Source organism: Anomaloglossus baeobatrachus, chromosome 12, assembly GCF_048569485.1.
Source record: "Anomaloglossus baeobatrachus isolate aAnoBae1 chromosome 12, aAnoBae1.hap1, whole genome shotgun sequence".
Taxonomy (NCBI): domain Eukaryota; kingdom Metazoa; phylum Chordata; class Amphibia; order Anura; family Aromobatidae; genus Anomaloglossus; species Anomaloglossus baeobatrachus.
The window spans coordinates 26,550,636-26,571,390 of record NC_134364.1 but is presented as its reverse complement, the minus strand read 5'-3'; the positions used below and the strand labels follow the sequence as shown (position 1 = coordinate 26,571,390).

The window sequence follows — 20,755 nt, the reverse complement described above, 5'->3', positions numbered from 1 at the left end:
TGTGCACGCTGCATCTTTGTGGCGACCACAAAGATGCACCTTTTTGGCCTAGAAAAAAAAAAGCACCCAAGTCAAAAATGCATTAAAAAAAATTCATGCGTTTTGCTGCATTTTTTTGCTGCTTTTTTAATGTGATTTTTAAAGGAGATACAAACTAGAATAGGATAATTGATAGATAGCTAGAGTAGTTAGAAAAGAATAGATAAAACATATAGAATAGATAGAAAGAACATTTAGAATAGATAATAAGAAAGAACAGATAGGATAGAAAGAAATAACAGAATTGCTCAATAGATAGAGCGATAACTAGTTTAACCAGCTGTTTTTTTTAAAAGTAATTTTTTGGTAAAAAAAAATTAAATGGGGTCCCCCCCATTTTTCATATCCAGCACAGGAACCGCAGCAGCTGCGGGCTGCAACCCTCAGCTGTCTGCTGTACCTTGGCTGGTTATGAAAAATTGAGGGAATCCCACGCATTTTTTTTTTAATTATTTGATTTATTTAAAAAAATAAAATAAAATGACATGGGGTCCCCCCATTTTTCTAAAACCAGCCAAGGTGCAGCAGACAACTTGGGGCTGATATTATTAGGGTCATGGGCCATGGTTATTTGGCCCTTTCCAGCCTAACTGTAGTAGCTCGCAGCTGCCCCAGAAGTGGTGCATGCATTAGATACGCCAATTCTAGTGCTGGACCTGGCTCTTCCCGTTGCACTGGTGTGGTGGCAATTGGGGTAATAAGGAGTTAGTGGCAGCTATGGGTTGATTTTAAGTCCTAGATTAGTCATGGCAGGCATCTAGAAGACACCCCACATCACTAATCTGTAAGTAAAAGTAAGTAAACAAATATCCCAAAAATCCTTTATTTGAAATAAAAGACAAAAAAGCAACCTCTTTCACCACTTTATTAAGCCCCCATACACCCATCCAGGTCTGACATAATCCACACGAGGTCCCACAATGCTTCCAGCACTGCTACATGTGACGCTCACAGCAAGTGTCATAGCACAAGACTGCCCGCTGTGAGCTTCACACAGCAACTGAAGTGAGCCACGCAATCAGCGATGATGTCACTCAGGTGATTTTCGGTCACAGCTGGAGTCCTCCTTCTGTGACCACAAATTAAGCCGCCTTGACTGAAGTTGGTCACGCAATCAGCAGTGATGTCACTCAGGTGATGTGTGATCACACCTGGAGTCCTCCACCTGTGACCGGAAAGCACCTGAGTGACGTCACCGCTGATTGCGCAGCTAACTTCAGTCATAGCCTGAACCTCACAGCGTGCAGTCATGTTCTATGGCCACTTGCTGTGGTTGTCAGATGTAGCAGTGCTGGAAGCGTCGTGGGACCTCGTGTGCAATACTTCTGACTTGGAGGGGTGTTTTGGGGGTTACTAAAGTGGTGAAAGAGGTGCTTTTTTGTCTTCTATTTTAAATAAAGGATTTTTGGGGTGGTTGTGTCTATTTACTTTCATTTACAGATTAGTGATGGGGTGTCTAAGATGCCTGCCATCAATAATCTAGGACTTGGTGGCAGCTATGGGCTGCTATTAACTCCTTATTACCCCAATTGCATGGCATGGCAATTGGCAAGCACTGGTAAAGTGCCGAGACTGTCGCATCTAATGGATGTGGCAATTCCGAGCAACTGCAGGCTGATATTTTTAGGCTGGGGGACAACCTAATAACCAAAGGCCTCCCCAGTCTGAGAAAATCAGCTGTGCAGTTTTATCTTGGCTGGGATTTAAAACTGAGGGAATCGCATGACGTTTTTTAAATTATTTTACTGTACAATATAGACCCGCACACTGGCGTCTGTGATTGGTTGTAGTCAGACAGCTATCATTCAACGTAGGGGCGCGTCTGACTAACTAATCCAAGCCACCGGTGGGCAGGGGAAGCAGTGAATATATATGAGCCGAATGAGCACACCGGAAAGAAGAATGAGAGGTGCAGGAGCAGTGTGACAGCTGCGCCAGTTATTGGTGAGTATAAAGCATTTGCTCCTACCCCTTTGCGCCGAATTCTGTTCCCCATAGACTGTATATGGGGACCAACATCTGGCCAGATACCGGGGATTAATCCTTGCCAACCCCAAGTCAGCAGGGGATTGATCTGCCAGTCCTCCGAAACGCAAGGACAAAACGCAAAAAGAATTTACAAGCTGCTTCTTTTTTCAGTAACAAAAAGCCCCGCTACCGGGAGGAAATTAACTTTATTCCTCCCGGCAACGTTAAGTTTGCAGTTATGGAGGAGGTGTCGGTGCGGGTTCAGTCACCGCTCTTTGTATGGAGAGCGGCGGCTTCAACCACCCTCAGCACTGACTAACAGCCGCTCATCATTAGTAAAAGGTGTCAGTTCAGTTCGGGGGAGGAGCCACTCTCCATAAACATAAACTGATGGCTGATAAGATAGACATACATGACAGTCAAAACCAAAACATATCATTGTGCTGCAACCGGACTCCCAGCGCAGGTAAGCTTTTCTACCAAAACAATCAACGCTGACAAAAAGAAGGGAGGGTGGGCCAGAAACCTCCAGTTCCCGCAAAGTGAGGAAATACAAGAAGAGGATAGGTTTAAACAGGGGGGAAGTAGTAGGAGGAGAGCAGAATCATTAGCGGCAACAAAAAGGGGAGGAGTGAAAAATTACATGGGACGACTGGATTAAGCCTTTACAACGAGGCACAGCAGTCAGGGGGCACTCAGTAAAATACTGGAATGCCCCACATACTCTTCTGCAAAGAGTGAAGTGACAACCTTCCAGAAAATTCACACCAAAATCCACATCATCTGCCACCTGTGGACTTATGCAGGAAAGATCTGGTTAAATCTTCTAAATATGGGGGGTTTCACTATCTTTTTAAAAATGCAATAATTTCTTTTTCACTTTTTACCTATTGATACTTAAGATTTTGTCCTGCAGCCTATATTGCAATGCGCATGTTTGTGATAGCAGTAAGTCATACAATGCATATCTGCGGAGATGCTGAATAAAAAATTGCTAACTTGACACTTTTTGCAAATTGTGTATTATCAATACATAATTATGATAAATGAGCTGTTATATCCGCTTACAATGTTACAGATACACATATTGGCCACAGACGCAATGCGGGCAAAAGCCGATGTCTGTGCCCACAAGATCAAAGCAACAAATCAAAATTCTAATTTTAGTGTATTTTTTTTCTTCCATTGTTCTGCTGCTATATCTAGTTATATTTACAACTACAAATTTAGTTTTTGTTTTGTTTTTCAATGCAAACATTTCTTTAGTGGTGAAAAGCTTTTTACAGTGAGAGGGATTAATCCTTCTACAGGAGAAAGTGACTGTAGGTAACTAATGGAACAATCTCATTGTGGATCATAAAACATGATTTACACAGTGCATTAACTCATACTTAACAGCCAGACGATAGCAGATAAATCTTAAGACTTGATGCTGAAAACTGCACTACGCACTGTTAAAGGGATAGTTGCAAGAAAAAACAAGGTAATGGTTTAATGGTTATATGGTGAATGCAGGGGCGTACGGACAGTCATTGGTACAACCGCACATAGGTCCTAGAGTTAAGGGGGCCCATTTCTACCTCCAAAGCAGGTGAAATTGTGAATTTGGACTGAACAGGGCCCATTTACTGTTTTTGCACAGGGGCCCTTTTTTGTCTTTGTCCGCCAGTGGGTGAATGATTGGTACATTTAGCGTTCACTGGAGTATCAAGAGCTGTATTAGGGCTAGACAGTACTGTGCTTGGTAAAACTATAATGGGTTAAGGACTGAAAGGGTGTCATCATGAACTCTTTATTCTAGTGAGCTAATTCCCCAGATGGAAAAATAAAACAATTAGAAGGGAACTGGTCATCAAATTAAACGGGTTGTCCACCACTTTTACATTGATGGCCTATCCTTAAGGGTGCTTTACACGCTGCCACATCGCTAGCGATCTCGTTAGCGATGTGACATGCCAGATCGCAGATAAGATTTGCCGAGATCACACATAGGTTGTGGGTTTTTTTTTAGCGCCGGTCACATGTGCGATCTCGGCAAATCGTATGTGTGATCTGGCGTGTTACATCGCTAACGAGATCGCTAGCGATGTCGCAGCGTGTAAAGCACCCTTTAGGATGAGTCATCAATGTCTGATAAGCCGAGCTCCGTCACCCCGCTCCCACCTGATTAGCTGTTCTCCGTGCTGGCAACTGTACATCCTCTTTTTGATTTGAATAGGCGGCAGACGTGTACTACCCAGCCGCAGCCGCTATCAGTTGACGGGGCAGCTCCGAAACTGAGCTTTTCCGGATGCACGCTACCGTCGCCAAGATACAAAAAAAACAGCTGATCGGCGTGGGTGAGGGGTGTTGGACCCTGATCAATCAGACATTGATGACCTATCCTGAGAATGGGCCATCAATGTAAAAAGTAGTGGACAATGTCATTAAGGCCTGTTTCACACGTCAGTGAAAAACACACTTTTTCACGGACATGTTGAAGGTGCGTATTGCCCTCTGTGTGCTGTCATTTTGGCACAAGTGTGTTCTCCATGTGCTATCCGTGATGGCACAGGGAGATCAGGAACTTTTTACTCACCTGTCCCCGGCGCTACTGTCCGTGATGCTGACGACTGTGGCGCTGCGGTCACACTTGCTTCTGGGTCTACGGTGCAGTGAATATGCATGAGCATAATGAGTGGGCCCTGAAGTAAGTGACAGCAGCACGGAAGACAACAATGCTGGAGAGAAGTTAATATAGAAATTAATTTTATTTCACAGGCACGCACATATTCTCTCCGGTACATGTCACACAGATCACATCAGTTTGTGCTCTGTGTTGTATCAGTGCTGCCAGAGAAAAACTGACTTATTTCTATGTGGAACACATGGACACGCATGTGCTCCAAACGGACACACATCCATGAGAAGTCACTGATGTGTGCACAGACCCAGTGATTTTAGTGGTTCTGCATATGTCCATGATTCCGGTATGTATAAAAACGGCGACATACGTACTGCAATCACTGATGTGTGAAGGTTCCTAATAATGTGGAAAACATAGAAAGCATGATTGCAGCCAGGTATCTTTTACTATGAAATACTGCATGCCTATCCTTATGCCAGCAAAGCTATTGAGAAGCCTGAAGTTTTGAGCACATTGCTTTTTTCCCCCCTGTAGATTTGGTGCAAACCTAAATCTGCAGCATGTCAATTCTTTCAGCCTTTTTCCACCCAGAATGCATAGAAAAGTCATGGATAAAAATGCATAAAAAATGCAGCAAAACACACTTTTTTTCTGCCAATAGATGCTGAATTTTTTTCAACCAAATACTCATAGTGCGCACATAGGTTAAAGGAGTTTTAATGGAATAAAAAAAAAAAAAAAAAGGAAAAGTGCCATGACCTGCCCTTGTGCTTTGACTTCTATTGTACAATATGACTGTTCCTTCAATAATCCCATTGAAGGGGTTGTGCCAAAATTAAAACGTATCACATACCTAAAGGACCGCTGAGGTCTAGATGATGACACGACCACTGATCCTGAGAATGTGGCCCCACAGGAAGACCACTACTCCTATGTGCACTATGAACAAAGGAGTAAACGCACTCACTTCCCATGATATCAGCATTTGGTGCATTTTTTCTGCTGCCCCGCAAAAATATGCATTTGGATATGTGCACACGTATGAGGATTTAGTGCAGAAATGTCAGCACTATTTCTGCATATTTTAGCAGGAAAAACGCAGCAGAAAAAAAGGTGCGTTTTTGGTGCAGGTTTTTCCCCATTCATTTGTACAAACGAAATTTTCAGTAAAACACTGAAAGAACTGACATGTTCCTTCTTTCAAAAATGTAGCAGCTTTCCATTGTAGTCAGAAAAAAAAAAGCAATCATTTGCGTGAGGTTTCTGAAATGTCATCATCACTTTTGCTGGTTCTGTAAAAAAGCAGCTTTTCATTGCCATTAAACTCAAAAAAAAAAAAAAAAGTGAAAAAAAAAGCAACTTGTGAACGTAGCCTTACTGATCCAGCAAGGTGTATAAGAATTGTGTATATCTCATGCCCTCTGGGTTTTTTTTTTGTTTTTTTTTTTTCTTAAGCAGCGGAAACTAATTTGCAGAGTGTTTTGGAAATCTGCAACATGTCAAATTACTGTTACGGTAAATATGCATTTTATTTTTGCGGATTTTCCCCTTACACTTGAATGAGACTAGGAACGTTTGCAGATAAAAAACACAAATGCAGAGACACAATATAGACGCATGTAATCAGTGTATGACTTTATCAATATTTGTATCAAAACCAAGTAACAGAAAATATACAAAACAAAGTAGATTTAACCCCTTTATGATATCCGCCATAAATGTTCGGCGCATGTTGGAAACGTGTGTTACAGCCAAAACCTGGTACTTTTTGCCCTTGCTGAGAGACACAATTAATTAGCGGCATTGCAGACTCTGTCTTAATTTACTAATTGGATATGGAACGGGATTTAACGGTATTGTTAACCTGTGAAATCCCGCTGTCAAACTCTGACAGCGGGATTGAACATGTGGCGGCAAAGGGGCGAGCCATTTTAAGCTCTCAGGGGGTCTGCTGAAGACCCCTGTGCTTGTCATTACAGTGCTCCTGCCTGTGGCCGGGATTCAAATGGGAATGCAATTTCCACTATATGCAGCAATGCTATATAGTAGCACAAGCGATCAGACGATAAAAATATAAATCGACCCAGTTTTAAACCATTAAAAATAAAGATAATAAAAAAAAAAGATTTAAAAAAATACACTTATGTGGAATCGCTGCATTCAGAAATGTTTATTCTATTAAAATATGCAATTAGCCAGATCGGTAAACACAAAAAAGTCAAGAATGACAATATTGAGCTGTCTTGCCTTGAAAAAAATAAGTCATCACACGGCTCCATCAACTGAAAACGTTACACGTCTTGGAAAATGGCGACACAACCCCTCCAATTTTTTGGACAAACTTCAGATGTTTCACCACTAAAATAATTTAAAAAAACTGGACATGTTCGGTATCGCCGTAATCATACTAAGAAGGAGAATCTTATTGCGCGGTCATTTTCACCACAAAATGTACACCATAAAAACAATTCCCCCAAAAAAGTCAGCATTTTGATTTGCTTTCTCACAATTTCTCCACATTTGGATTTGTTTCCCTGTTCTCCAGTACACTATGTGGTAAAATGAAGGGTGTAATTCAAAAGTACAACTCATTCCGCAAAAAACAAGCCCTCATATGTCTATGCGCACAAAAAAATAAAAAAAAAAGTTATGGCTCTTGGTAGAAGGGGAGGAAAAAATGAAAAACGCAAAAACGGAAAATGGCTCCATCGTGAAAGGGTTAAATATGACATATCAAAAACAGACAAAAAGTATAGCTGACAAACAGGATAAAAACGCAAGTAGAAAAATATGCTCAAAAACACAATGAAAAAAAATGGAACTAGCTAATTTAGCTAACTGACGCAAAAAATCTGCAAAATCAAGAACACAACAAACACACATCATGGGAACATAAGCACAAATGCTATATATGGGCTCTAATACTCTATTCACAGAGGGGACTTAAGAGGTCTGATCTTATGAATGGTGGTTGTCCAAAGTTCGAACCCCCAGGGATCATACAGTTATCACCTATCCTGAATGAATGTTGTTTAGTGATAAGCAAGAACTACCATGCTTGGTACTCGTAACAAGTGATGAAAAAGCACTACCATGCTTGGGTGCTTGGTACTTGTAACTAGTGATGAGCGGGCACTACGGTGCCCAGGACTGGTATCTAGTGATGAGTGAGCACTTCCATGCTCGGGTGCTCGGTATTCGTAACTATTGATGAGTGAGCACTGCCATGCTCACTTGGGTTCACAGTACCCGTAACTAGTGATGAGCAGGCACTACCATGCTTGGATGCTCAGTACTCATTACTAGTAATGAGTGAGCACTACCATGCTCGGGTGCTCAGTACTCATAATGAGCAGTCGGACGCTTGGATGGGTGTGACTTAAGTACCTGAGTATAATGGTAGACAATGGGTTCTTGAGCATTTTTTCACAAGATTTCTTAGAAAAATGCTAGTCCCCATTGACTTACATTATTCTTGGTACGCGGTCGACGGCTTGTTAAGAGTACAGAGCACCTGAACATGGTAGTGCTCGCTCATCACTAGTTCCGAGTACAGACCACTCGAGCATGGTAGTGCTCGCTTATCACTATTTACGAGTACAGACCACTCGAGCATGGTAGTGCTCGCTTATCACTATTTACGAGTACAGAGCATACAGGTGAACAAGCATGCTCGCCGCTACTCGGTGCTCGCCCAAGTATCTCAGTGCTCAGTATACTTAGCGAGCTCAGAATATCGGCGAGATGCTCGGGCAGATGCTTGGCTCCCCCTCCCTGCATGTGGGTGCTGTTTACAGAGTCAGCTCACATGCAGGGATTAGCCGACTCCCACTGGCTGTGGCATTACAGTGATTGGCTAGCCGAACAGCGTCATTAGCTCTATATGACAGCTGATGGCGCTGTGCTCGACAGTGTGATCCAGTGTGTACGGGGAGGTGCTGCTGAGCCAGATACAGATTTTAGTGTGTAGGTACTATGAGACGTAACGTCACCACTGCCATAGTAACCTACCGAGCGGGTTACTATAGCATCGGTGATCTCCGATCACCTGATTACCAGGGCCGCTATGCACTGGCTCCTGCAGGAGCCGCAGGAGTCAATTCCCTGTTCAGCAGCTTATGCAGGAGCCGCTGAATAGCGGCGCCGGGAATCAGCTGATCGGAGATCACTGATGCCGTAGTAACCCACTCAGTAGGTTACTATGGCAACGGTGGCAGTGGTGACATCACCGCCTACCAACCTGCCGCAGCCTCTGTTCAATTACAAAGTACGGGGAGGAGCAGCGTTCTTCCTCCCTGTGCTGTGAGATATAGCAGAGCTGCATGGTTTGAAGAAAATAGAAGACCAGGATCGTGGAGGGGTGAGAGGGAGTAATAAAGATGGAATCCCTAAGTGTGTCTGTGTAGTTATTTATAATAAAGTATTTTTTGTTTGTGTGGTGTCTTTTTTTTTAACCCTTTCTGGGAGATTATTAATGGCCAGGTCAAACTTGGCCCGACATTAAGAATCTCAGGCTTAATACCAGCTGGTAAAACAAAGCTGGTATTAACCCCTTATTTCCCAGCATGCCACCCGGGCCGCTGGAAGAGTTGGATACAGCGCCAGGAGATGGTGCTTCTATGAGAGCGCCATTTTCTGGGGCAGCTGCAGACTGCAATTCGCAGTGGGGGGGGGCCACAAAGCTTGGGCTTACTTGTGGATTCCAATCCCCAGCTACCTAGTTGTACCTGGGCGGATAAAAAATTGGGCGAAGCCTATGTCATTTTCCTTTTAATGTCATGAAATTCATGAAATAATTAAAAAAAGGGCTTCCCTATATTTTTGGTTCCCAGCTGGGTACAAATAGGCAGCTTGGGGTTGGGGGCAGCCCGTTCATGCCTGCTATACCTGGCTAGCATACAAAAATATGCTGCCCACATCAATTTTTTTTAGTGTTTTGGAAAAAAAAAAAAAAAAAAATTAAAAAAAGGGCTTCCCTGGATTTTCTATTGCCAGTGAGAACACCAAGCAGTAGGGGTTAACAGCCAGTAGCTTCTTGGGTTACCCTTAGCTAGCAATAGAAAATTAAGCGGTAGCCCACACATTTTTTTTTACCTCTAAACCTTGGGTTAGGGTTATGTGTTTGGGTTTTTTTTGTTTTATTTTTTGCTGATTTAAAAAAGAAAAAAAAAAATCAACATGGGCTTTGCCATATTTTTGTATGCCAGCCAGGTACAGCAGGCAGGTACGGGCTGCCCCCAACCCCCAAGCTGCCTATTTGTACCCAGCTGGGAACAAACAATATAGGGAAGCCCTTTTTTTTTAATTATTTCAAGAATTTCATGAAATAATAAAGACAAAAAAAAAAAAAACGATGTGAGCTTCACCCAATTTTTATGTCTAGCCAGGTACAACCAGGCAGCTGGGGATTGGAATCCGCAGCGCAGGTTGGCCCAACCTTTCTGGGCTCCCCCTGCTGCGAATTGCAGTCCGCAGCCAACCCAAAAATGGCGCGTTCATAGAAGTAACATCTTCTGGCGCTGTAACCGACTCTTCAGTGGCCCTTGTGCTAGGTGGTTCGCTGGGTAATAATGGGGTTAGGGCCAGCTGTGTATTATCAGATGGCCCTAAGCTCGAAATTCATGGTGTCACGCCAATATTAGGCATGGCCACCATGAATTTCTGGTAAAAAAAAAACCACAACACAGAACAATATTTTCATTAGAAATAAAACACAACACAATTAGAGACTCCATCTTTATTAAACTAAAGAAACCCCCCTCCGCCATAGTCCTGGGTCGAGGGTCCCGCGATGTCCAATCCGGATCCAATGTCATCTGATCAGTTTGCCGGAAGGCAAAGTAATCAGAACTATCAGGTTCAAGGACCTGAATCACATGATACATCAGCTGATTCTATAAACAGCCTTTTTACAAATCAGCTGTGCATCAGTAGAAAAAAAAAACAACCTATACTCCTTTGTGCAGACTCCCGTCTGATCGCTCCAGGAGCTGCCGTGATCAGCTGATCGTTTAAACCAGCCGGGTGGTAAAAAGCCGGCCTCACTGCTGGACTTAGACGATCAGCTGATGCAGTCAGGTGACCGCATCAGCTGACCACCGGCAGCTCCTGGAGCGATTGGATGTGTCCCGGGAGTCTGCAGACAGGTGAATATATTTTTTTTCTATTGTTCACTTTTGGTTTCGCTTAGCAATGAATGTACAGGCAGAGAGAAGCTGCCGCACATATGATACTAAACGCAGGTGCATGTCACATGGGGAGGAGGAACACAGGATTCTTCCTCCCCCTAATACTAATATTGCTCACAGCAGTGACCTGGGAGTCAGAAATGCTTACAGGGGTCTTCCTCATGCGGCTCCCATGTCATTTGAGCACTGTTGTTCTACATTTGTGACATTTTTTAGCTTTTTCCAGATGGCCGGGGGTGCCACCGGATAAATACTTGGGTATCCCATAGGCTAACAATGGGCTCAGTGCTCGGGTCGAGCACCCGAGCATTTCAAAATGCTTGACCCGTGCATCGAGCACCCGAACATTTTACTGCTCGCGCATCTCTAATTACGAGTACTGAGCACCCAAGCATGGTAGTGCTCAGTCATGACTAGAGACAATTTAAAGGGACCCTGACTGCTGATACCTGCTACCTGTGGAACAGCAGACACTGGCTATATGATTTCAGACCTTTATGTTCGAGTCTGACACACTGCGGCATTTCAGAGAAAAATGTACTTTAGAAGCTGGGGACCAAGCCATACGAGTGACTAGTTGGAATGGTGGATCACCACGGGCTTTTCCACACATTCTCTCATTGAATGACAGATCTATCCCTGTGTTTGTAGAGCAAGACTTGTCAGTCATTAGCAGTGAGTGGGGAAAAGCTGCCAGGAATTGGCCTTTCAGACAAGTCACCCATACGGCAGTTTTGTAAAGTGTGTTTTTCGCAAACGCCACAGTGTTTCATACATGGTTGAAATCATACAGCCAGTGCCTCATACGTGCTGCCTGTGTTTCCAGCACCATGTATCAGCTGTCAGGTTCCCTTTAAATCAAATTACAGAACAAACATGCCCAGATAGATGATTAAAAAACAAACAAATCTGTTTTTTCTTTTATATTCAACAGTCAAGGTTTTGCTACATTTACGGTATAAAACTACAACCACAAAGCATCTCGCAGATAACAAATTTCATAATATAAAAAAGCAAATTTTGCACAACTTATCCTTTGCTTGCACCATCCATTATCTCACATCATTATTTTTGATACATTTTCCTTCGCTGTCATTAGTCAACAATTATTCTAACCTCCTCCATTCTGTAATTGTGAGCAGAGCTCCATGGGGGACGAGAGCCATTGTGAGATTAATCACTCCAATACAGAGTGCAATTCATATCACAATGAAGTAGTTCCATTCTGTAAAATACCAGTAGCTGCTGACTAGAGTTGAGCGGACTTCTAATAATCCGGGTCCGGCGGATCCGTCGCGGGTTGAAAAGGAAGTCTAGATCCGATCTGGACCGATGTATGTATGTGAATGGGGAGCGGATCGAGAGAGAGAGAGAGAGAGAGAAAGAAAAAGAGAAAGAGAGAGAAAGAAAAAAGAGAGAGAGAGAGAGAAAGAAAAGAGAAAAAGAGAAAGAAAAAGAGAGAAAAAGAGAGATAAAAAGAGAGAGAAAGAAAGAAAGAAAGAAAAAGAGAAAGAGAGAGAGAGAGAGAGAGAGAGAGAGAAAGAAAGAAAGAAAAAGAGAGAGAAAGAAAGAAAGAAAGAAAGAAAGAAAAAGAGAAAGAGAGAGAGAGAGAAAGAAAGAAAGAAAGAAAAAGAGAGAGAAAGAAAGAAAGAAAGAAAAAGAGAAAGAGAGAGAGAGAGAGAGAAAGAAAGAAAGAAAGAAAGAAAGAAAGAAAAAGAGAGAGAAAGAAAGAAAGAAAGAAAGAAAAAGAGAGAGAAAGAAGAAGAGAAAGAGAGGAAAAAAAAAATAAAATTCCGGATCGTGCAGCCGAATTCCCGCGACCGGGTTGGCCCGGATCGGACGCTGAAACCGTGCGGATCCGGGTTTTTACAGTTCGGATCCGCTCAACACTACTGCTGACAACCATCTCCAGATAAGACAGAAGGAGTATGTGCATGTGGATGCTTTCATTGCCCACTGCAGACGACTAGAACAAAAATCAGAGATGGCACATCCACACTGGCCAAAGTCAAACCAATCAAATCATAAAAATGAAGTGCAAATTTTGCCTACAAAATCATTTAAAAGTTCCTGTTAGAAGTCCACCACTCACATTTTTGTAAATATTTTTACATATTTTCATGGGACAGCACTGAAGATTGATAGTGTCTAAACCACTGGCAAGAAAAGTGAGTACACCCCTAGGTGAAAGTGCCCACACCACATTGTGCCCAAAGTGTCAGAATTTTTTTTTTGTGTGGTCACCATTATTTACAATCACTGCCTTAATCTCTAGGGCATGGAGGTCACTAGAGCTTCTCAGCAGCCACTGGATCCTCTTCCATCCTCTATGACGACATCACAGAGCAGGTGGATGTTAGAGACCTTGTGCTCTTCCATCTTCAGCTAGAGGATGCCCCACAGATGCTCAATAGGGTTTAGGTCTTGGGACATGCTTGGCCAGTCCAACACTTATACCCTCAGTTTCTTTAGCAAGGCAGTCTTTGAGGTGTGTTTGGGGTCATTATGTTAGAAACTGGGCCGCAGGGCTATTTTCTAAAAGGAGGGGGATCGTGCTCTGTTTTAATAGCTCACAGTACATGTTCGCATTTATGGTTCCCTCAATGATCTGTGGCTCTCCACAGCCAGCAGCACTCGTGTAGCCCCGACCAATGACACTCCCACGACCATGCTTGGCTTAAGGCAGGACACACTTGCCTTTTTGCTCCTCACCTGGTTGCCGCCACACATGCCTGACATCATCTGAACCAATTAAGTTTATTTTGGTCTCATCAGAACAGGACATGGTTCCACTAATTCATGTCCTTTGTCTGCAGTCTTCAGAAAATAGTTTGCAGGCTTTCTTGCACATCATCTTTAGAATAGGCTTCCTTCTGGGACGACAGCCATGCATGCTAATTTGATGGAGGGTGAGGCGTATAGTCTGAGATGATCTCCCACACCTGTAACCTCTGCAGCAATGCTGGCAGCACTCAAACATCTTTATTGAAAAGACAACCTCTGGATATGACACTGAGCACATACACTCAACTTCTTTGGTCGACTATGCAAGGTCTGTTCTGAGTTGATCCGGTCTTGTTAAACCGCTGTATGGACTTGGCCACCGTGCTGTAGCACAGTGTCAGCGTATTGGCAATCTTCTTATAGCCTAGACCATCTTTATGTGGAGCAATAATTATTTTTTTCAGCTCCTCAGTGAATTCTTTGCCATGAGGAGCCATGTTGAACTTCCAGTGACCAGTTTGAGAGAGTGTGTGTGAGAGATAACACCAAATGTAACACACCTGCTCCCCATTCACACCTGAAACCTCGAAACACTAATGAGTCACATCACACCGGAGAGGGAAAATGGATGATCAGGCACAAATTAGCCATTTTCACTTAGGGGTGTACTCACTTTTGTTGCCAGTGGTTTTGACATTAATGACGGTGTGTTGAGTTATTTAGAGGGCACATCAAGTTTACACCGTTATACAAGCTGTACACTGACTACTATACATTGTAGAAAAAGTGTCAAATCTTTAGTGTTGTCCCATGAAAAAAAGATAATGGTATATCACAAAAACGAATACACCCCTCACATTTTTGTACATATTTTGAGTGTGTGTGTATATGTATGTATATATAATATATATATATATATATATATATATATATATATATATATATATATATATATATATATATATATATATATATATATATATATATATATATATTATATACATATATATACATACACACATACATACATGTACACACACACACACGTACATAACACGGAATGAGGACATTTACAGACTGGAATTTGTAGCACAAATTTCTGTCACGCTACTTATGGGAAGTACCAAGCGAGTGGAAAAAAGAGAAGAGGAGGGGACCCCTGCACCTATTGGCATGCCTGTGATGTGATCATGAGCTGCCGAAGGGTTGCTATGACAGCAGAGGGTCTTCTAAAGACCTCCATGCTTGTCATAGCAGCGCTCCTCTGAAACCATTCCTTATGGCCAGGCTTCAAAGGAGAATGTGATTTTTAATATATACAGCAAAGTTATGGCACTGTGGTATATAGAAAAAGTGATCAGATAATTGCAGGTATAGTCCCCTAAGTGGACTATTAAAAACAGTGAAAAGTTTAAAGAAAAAAAAAATCTTAAAAAACAAATAAATAAATAAAATCAATCCCTCATTTGCACCATTTAAAAAAGTTAATAAAGTAAAAAAAAATACACATGCAATATCGCTGCTTTCAGAAAAGTCTGATCTATCAAAATATACAAATAATTAACCCAATCAGTAAACACACACGCACAAAGAAAAAAAAAAATCAATAATGCCAAAATTATATTTTTACAACAAAAAAATGCTGTAACAAGTGATCAAAAAGTCATAATTGTCCCAAAATTTAAATCAATAAAACTTTGTCTCGCCCTGCAAAAAATAAGCATCACATGGCTCCATCGACAAAAATATGAAAACTTTATGGGTCTTGGAATGCCTTACATGTAGCACCCTTCTTTTTCTATTGTTTTATGTCATATTCTTTACTGATCTATGTCAGTTCTACAAAATTAAAATGTTCAAATGGGCCGATCTTGGTAACCTTTTTGTGAAGGGAATTGGAAACCTTTCCCATGTAAGTGAAAAGGTATGTGGCTTCTTCATAAAGTTTGCTTACATCATTCAAAGGATTGTGGTCACACTCTTGGGTTCCTCATAGATCAGTAATAGCAAATCCTAGTGAAATGCCACAACTTACATGAACGTAAACTTATAACTAATATTTACTGTCCTAAATATAATCACATGGTTTCCTCCTGTCATATCACATGGAGCAAAGCTGAATATGTAAACCCACAGATGAGCTGATGAGCGGGTAAGTTTCACATTTCTACACACACCTCTTTGGCTCTTATTAGTGCATTGTTCTGAGGAGTTATTTCTTTGTTTGGGGTACTATATATACTGGTCATATGATGTAATAAAGCAGACCCTTTCAGTACACCATAAAACGTGTGTGTGTTGCATTGATTTCCCAAGCGCTTGTAAAAAAAAAAAAAAAATCTTATTAATTTGGAGTTCCAATGGCATAGAAAGTGTATTTCGCTCACAATATGTAGGAGGATAAAATGAGGACAGAGAATAAAAGCACTATTTGAGAGCCAAGTGCCTTTGTTTCTAGGAAGGATTTAGGGGTTAATGTGTGTTAAGCCCTTGTTGTAGAGGTATATCATATTATTACTGTATAATCAGTAGCTTAGAACTGCTTTACAAAACAGGAACTGCTGTAGCTGTGTAATCTGGAACAATGAGAGGAATGTGGCAACAGAGGGAATACTGAGGCGCTCAGATAGGAAGTAATCCACCGTCTCCCTCAAGTGACATTACAAAGTCAAACTCTGTACAACACGTGCAAACAATGTACACAATACAAAAAGTATCACATGGTATCTAATCAACACGCACAGTTAATTTGTTTTGGTTTTTTTTGATACGTGTGAAAAATTTGCTGTATGTCAACTGTTTTCACAATTCTGTTGCATTTGTCATGCATTTTTCCTACCACAAACTTCCATAGTGAGCTTGATTCATGATTTAAAAATTCAAATGCAATTGTTGCTGCATTTACTGATGAGTTTACTGATTAGTTTTACGTGAGTTTGTACTATAATAAAATGCATCCGTGACTTCCTACAGGAAAGGGATATGATGTCATAGGAAAAGGAAAGCAACAAAAAAAAATGAAAATGCGTTTAAAAACCATTAACAAAAAACAACAAAAAGCAATAAAACAGCTTGGTGAATAAAGGTACAAAAACCATAATTGATGCACAATATATTTATGGATTTTCTTGAATTTTTTTAATTAGCAATAAACCGTATCAAAAATGCATTTTTGTAGATTGAAATTGAGGCAGGTGTAGCGCCCCTGAAGCCATCAGGGAGCTACTAGGTACTGCATCCCACACCAGGATGCACGGCCTACCCCCTAGGGACCTAGAAGACCAATGCCGGTAACACACAAACACTCCCTGTTTTTCCCCAACATCCCCCATAGATGGTACAAGGCTAGGGTCGGACCAATGGATGGCCACCTAGAGGTGGAGCCACTCCAGGCCACTAGACAACCAGATGGGAGGGGAAGACAGTGGACAGTCAGAGAGTGGAGAGTGAGAAGTCGAGAGGAGACAGTGAACGTGAGCAGATGGACTGACAGGAGTGAACAGTGACCTGAGGGCCCAGGCGGATAGCTGCCGGTGGAGTACGGTTGAGTGCTCCCCGAACTACGCACCAACGGGGTATAGAATCCTAGGTCAGGCAAAAGCTCCCGGTAGACCTGATAAAATCTGCACAGTGAAGGGACCATCAAGGACCTCACTGACCTTGAAGTTCGGGACACAGTAGCAAAGGGAGAACTGGGACAGGACCAGAAACTCCAACCCCACAGGGTTCATGCTATTGTCATACAGACTGCTGAAGAAGACAACCAGGAGGGGACCCCCAGCTGCTCTACGCCACGGGGACCCATCAACCAAAGACAGGTGCAGGGGAAAGAAGCCACCAGGTCACTAAACTGGCACTGGGACTACAGGGACCTGCGGTTAAGACCAGCCAGCCTCGGGTGACCAGTTACCACCAGAAAGTGAGTGAAGAACCAGTTACATTGAAACCCTTGTGTGGCCTACCTTCTTCTGACACCCGTCACATCACCTACCCTCTGGGGCCTGGCACTGCTTGCGGAGGGCCTAACATCCAGGCTGCCACTACCACCAGCCCCAGTAGTGGACATTGTGCAGCGGTGGCTCCATCCCTATAGCCGCAAAACCGCAAGTGGCGTCACGTATAAACTTTATTGAACAATCCCCTGTATATATCCCCTATTTCAAAAAGCACCCAGGGCACGGGAATGGGCAACGGCCACCAAAGTGACATTCCCAAGGTATACACTGCCCTGGACAGAGTACCCCATAACCCTGGGCGACACACAAGGTTTGCACAACTGTAGTTAACAGTCATATGCTTAGGAGTGTTGATCATTTGTTGATATGGAGTTAATTTGGCTTCAATACCAATTCACAAAAAAAAAACCCTCTAAGGCTATGTGCACACGCTGCAGCTTTGGTGCAAAATCTGCACATTGTGGCAAAAAAGAGTCAAAAAACGGATGACGTTTTGGTGCGTTTTTTTCGGTCATTGAAGTCAATGGGTGAAAAAGTGAAAAAATGCTGCTAGACAAGACAGCCTGCAGATTTTTTCTGCATCAAAAACTGCACCAAAACCAAAAGGAAAAAAAACGCACCACGTGCAGAGCAAAGCCAAAATACCATAGACTTTACTGGCTTCAGGAGATGCACGCAGATTTTGATGCAGATTAAAAAAAAAAAAAATAAATATATAGTCAAAACACACAACATGTGCACATGGACTTAAAATGGATTTTTATTTATATACATAAAAAGTGCACTGTATAGGTGCATTACAAAACACTAATAAAACAGAAGATAGCCTTGTAACAAGGTCCTAGTGATAAAACATACGGTGATGAGGCCTCTCACCCTTAGATGTAATGATGTGTGATATCATAGGTGCCAAAATTTGTCAAAGGGAAGCTGTTATCAAATAGAGTCAGATTGACCCCTATTAGAAAGCTGAGACTATTGGGTGATATTTATCATGTCAAACTGTCTCTTGTGATTAAAGTCCCATAGTCCATCTAGTCAGTTCAGTCCGTGCTGGTTGTCACAATTTCCAAACTGAGAGAAAAGGATACAAAACACACTCAGCCTACTGATGTATCCCAATTTAGGGAAAATGTGCAAACCCACATTCTCCCTAAGGCTACTTTCACACATCCGGTTGTAGCAGTGCGGCACAATACGGCGCTCTGCTGAAAAAACGAAACCGGGTTTTTTTTGCCGCCGGTTTCGTTTTTTCCAGCATTGACTTGCATTGGCGCCGCATTGTGCCGCATGGGCTTGCGTTCCGTCAGGTTTTTGCCGCATGCGGCAGATTTAGCCGATGCGGTGGCCGGATGGAACATTCCCTGGTATGTTTTTTGCTCCGACAAAAAAACCGCATCGCGCCGCATCCGGCCGCTGCGGCGCATTTTTCAATACATGCCTATGGACGCTGGATGCGGCGCGATACGGGAAAAAACGCATCCGGCCGCTGCATGCGGTTTCTTCCACTGCGCATGCTCAGTAGCGTGCCGCAACCGGAAAAAAACGGACGGGCTGCATGTAAAAACTTATGCAAAGGATGCGGTGTTTTCGCCGCATCCGTTGCATAGGTTTCACAGCCGGATTGAGACGCAGTGCTCAAACCGGATGTGTGAAAGTAGCCTAAATTGGGACCCATCAGTTGGTCTATATATGCACACATTTTATTTTCTTGAACAACTATATTATCAGCTGTATTTCCTCTTTCCATTTCTGCATTTCTATATTTAAAAACTGGTAATTAGCCAGTCCCTGTTAGGAACAATAGTACAGAACACATTCATGGTCCCCGATACATTACACTCTTGCTGAATAGTTCTTATGGATTATCCAATTTATAAAAAGTCAGAAAAAAAAACTGGAAGGAAATCAAGACTTCTGAGTACACAGTTTAGACACTGTAAGGGTAAGTCTACACATGTAAGAATTGCAGATTTGTACAAAAAAATCCATAGTGAACTAAAGTAAGAATGAGATTTTTGAACCATCACCCAAAAGCTACAAAAAAAATCTACATGAAAATGGACTTGAGATGTGGAGTTTAAAATCCAAACCATGTTAGTGATTGAACTATGGTTTTCACAGTGTAACCAGGTGTAAATTTCACAATGAATGTGAAGCATAGGTCACGTTACACATGCAGAAAATGTGCAGCATGGCGACAACTCAAAATCCTCACACTAAAGCCCGCTACACACGCTTCAATATATCTCACAATCCGTCGTTGGGGTCAAGTTGTAAGTGACGCACATCCGGCATCGTTTGTGAGGTGTCTGCGTGTGACATCTACGTGCGATCAGGATTGAACGCAAAACCGTTGATCGCAAACACATCGTATCTTTGTCTAGAATTGAGCGTTTTGTTGTATGAACCTAGTGAATTGTAACGTGTGACATCCCTCATACGATTTTGATGTCTGAGGCTATGTGCGCAGGTGTGCGCTCTGCACCGCAGCTTAAAAAAGGTCCGCTTCAGAGCGCAGCTGAAAAGCTGCGTTCTGAAGCGCCTCACAATGTCTGTCATTCACTAATCTCTGTCAGTCGGTCACTATCTCTGTCCCTCACTCTCTGTCCATGTCAGTCTATCCCCCTCTCTCATATACTCACCGATCCCCGGCGCTGCACGGCGTTCACACTGCTCCGGCGGCTTTTACTGTTTTGAAAAAGCCGGCCGCCCATTAAACAATCTCGTATTCCCTGCTTTCCCCGCCCACCGGCGCCTATGATTGGTTACAGTGAGACACGCCCCCACGCTGAGTGACAGGTGTTACACTGCACCCAATCACAGCAGCCGGTGGGCGTGTCTATACTGTGTAGTGAAATAAATAATTAAAAAAAACGGCGTGCGGTCCCCCCCAATTTTAAAACCAGCCAGATAAAGCCATACGGCTGAAGGCTGGTATTCTCAGGATGGGGAGCTCCACGTTATGGGGAGCCCCCCAGCCTAACAATATCAGCCAGCAGCCGCCCAGAATTGCCGCATACATTAGTTGCGACATTTCTGGGACTGTACCCGGCTCTTCCCGATTTGCCCTGGTGCGTTGGCAAATCGGGGTAATAAGGAGTTTTTGGCAGCCCATAGCTGCCAATAAGTCCTAGATTAATCATGTCAGGCGTCTATGAGACACCCTCCATGATTAATCTGTAAATTACAGTAAATAAACACACACACACCCGAAAAAATCCTTTATTAGAAATAAAAAACACAAACATATA

At 42.6% G+C, this 20,755-nt stretch overlaps 1 protein-coding gene across 9 annotated transcripts in view; it reads right to left on the bottom strand.

Annotated features, from left to right (window-relative positions):
- Window positions 1-20,755, bottom strand: part of LOC142258359 (ryanodine receptor 3) — an 847,167-nt gene that overhangs the window by 747,308 nt on the left and 79,104 nt on the right. The window lies entirely within an intron of this gene.